Here is a 2,094-nt window from a genome sequence, read left to right as displayed (position 1 = left end):
TAGACTTGTTGTGGCGCCGGCGCAGGGAGCCGTCCCTGGCACTGGCCGAGTGGTTTTGGAGAGCTGCGCGAGTACGCGCGCCGGGCTCTTGTCTTTCGTCTCAAGTAGGCTGTTGGATCAACAGCGGTTATGCTGCGGCGATCTGCCGATGCGAAAGTGTGTGTGTGTTTGAGGCCCTTCTATGAACCTACTGCTGACTGAAGCGAAGCACGTCGATGGGGGTGAAGCCCTGCCCGTGGCCGTGTAGCCGTTAAAGACTCCACAGCGGCTTAGCCCTAATCATGGCTCTGTCGCTCTTTGCAATTTTTAGTGGAGCGATGTGAACGTGCACACGAGACACACGGGTCCGGTGGTTGGATGGCAGGTAAAACCGGCTTCGAGTGCGCGCAAACGGCATAAGCTACCTCGAGGGCAAGCGAGGAAGGCGTGGGCGCAAAACACACGCGCGAGTAGCAGGAGTGGAGTGCCATTAGGCTTTCAGCTGCTGAGACGCGGCCGCCGAAAGAGCGAGACTGGAGGAGCGCACGCCGAAAGGCGCTCTTCGAAACCACACACAGGGAGACGCCACGTGCCTAAAACCCTGGTTGTACTGTACTGAATTGAACAAACTATTTTTCACGACTCTAAGCGGTGGATCACTCGGTTCTCGGGTCGATGAAGAACGCAGCCAGCTGCGAGACTTGGTGTGAATTGCAGGACACACTGAGCACTGATTCTTTGAACGCACATTGCGGCCTTGGGTCTTCCCTTGGCTTCGTCTGTCTGAGGGTCGGATCACATATCAAGAGAGACTTCGGCGCACAGGGAACGTGCGTCCGTCGACTCGTTTTGACCGCGTCGGCATCATGGACAGTACGTTGAGCGCTAAAGCCACGCGCCAGCGGCCTCACGAGAGGGAGACGGTGGCAAACCGTTGTGCCAATTCTTCGAAAAGACGGAAACGAGGCATTACTACTGCAGCGTGACGAGTGCGCGCCTCTAGCAAGACCGCCGCAGGATGGAGTCGGATACCTGCAGGGAAAGAGCGGTCCAAGCACGAGGCGCGAACGTCTGTTGCCATGTAGCGCGCACGTTTGCGAGAGAGTCGGAAGCGCACGCTTGCGTGCACGGAAAACGTGGGAATGAAACGCCGGCCGATTCCCGCGCCGTGCGCAAAGCCAGCGCGATCGCAATTTGCGCTGTTTGCCTTCGAAGTACGTCGAGCTCCAGAGCTGGTCGCTCGTTCACGTCACCGCAGTTGTGTGGGCGCCCTTCCGGGCTTCGTCGCAGGAATGGGAATCGGCAGATTCTTGCGAGGAGCGGGGAGGAGAAGGGTGGCCCCCGAAAGCGGTTCGACGCGACAGCGCAGTCTGCGAGCGAGAAGAGTCACGGCACGGCGGAGAATTGCCGCGAAACGGAAAATGTCTCCTTCGAGAGCGTGGGTGCCCCGTTGGCCGAGCTGAAGCGTTCCGTCGTAGTCCGCCGTCGGTCCAAGTGCTTCGCAGTCTCTGTCCCCTAAAGACTGGGCCACTCCAGTTGGGGCAGGGGCGACGCTACACGAGACGATGCCTCCCGCCAGGTTTTAGTCGCCCCTGCGGTGCCCGCTGAAGCGGCGCGCTGCTAAGGCGATCTTTGCCTCGGTGGTGTTTGGGCTTCAGACACGGTCGCTTACCACGCAACTGCTCGTGCGCCGCACGCGCGCAGGCGGTTCACCGCCTGCCAGCCTCGTCTATAAGTAGCTCCGTGTTGGGCGAAGGACGTGGTAGGGCGTCGCACTCGGTTGGCGCTGGGTTTTCGAACGTGTCGAGTCCTTTTCGGCATACCGCTCGTATGACGCACGCGCGCAGGCGTTGTGCCGCCTGCCAGCCTCGTCCGTAAGGACGTGGCAGGGCGTCGTACTCGGTCGTGCTGGAATGGGCGAAAGCGATGTATCCGTTGTCGACCTCAGATCAGGCGAGACAACCCGCTGAATTTAAGCATATCACTAAGCGGAGGAAAAGAAACCAACAGGGATTCCCCGAGTAGCTGCGAGCGAAACGGGACCGAGCCCAGCACCGAATCCCCCGTCCTTGCAGGCGGTCGGGAAATGTGGTGTATGGGAGGCGACGTTCTCGG

General features: G+C 60.1%; 2 non-coding genes across 2 annotated transcripts in view; both read left to right on the top strand.

The window, feature by feature from the left end:
* Positions 1-619: 619 nt before the first annotated feature.
* On the top strand, positions 620-772 carry LOC140215045 (5.8S ribosomal RNA). Its single transcript, XR_011891966.1, has one exon. It is a non-coding gene; the product is annotated as a 5.8S ribosomal RNA (ribosomal RNA).
* Positions 773-1,918: 1,146 nt separating this feature from the next.
* LOC140215044 (large subunit ribosomal RNA) overlaps positions 1,919-2,094 on the top strand; it is a 3,959-nt gene continuing 3,783 nt past the window's right edge. The window contains exon 1 of the ribosomal RNA XR_011891965.1: positions 1,919-2,094. This exon is cut by the window's right edge and continues 3,783 nt beyond it. This is a non-coding gene — a ribosomal RNA (large subunit ribosomal RNA).

The sequence above is a fragment of the Dermacentor andersoni genome, unplaced genomic scaffold (assembly GCF_023375885.2).
Source record: "Dermacentor andersoni unplaced genomic scaffold, qqDerAnde1_hic_scaffold ctg00000799.1, whole genome shotgun sequence".
NCBI lineage: Eukaryota > Metazoa > Arthropoda > Arachnida > Ixodida > Ixodidae > Dermacentor > Dermacentor andersoni.
Note: the sequence above shows the minus strand (reverse complement) of the source record. Positions and strands in the feature narration are given on the sequence as shown.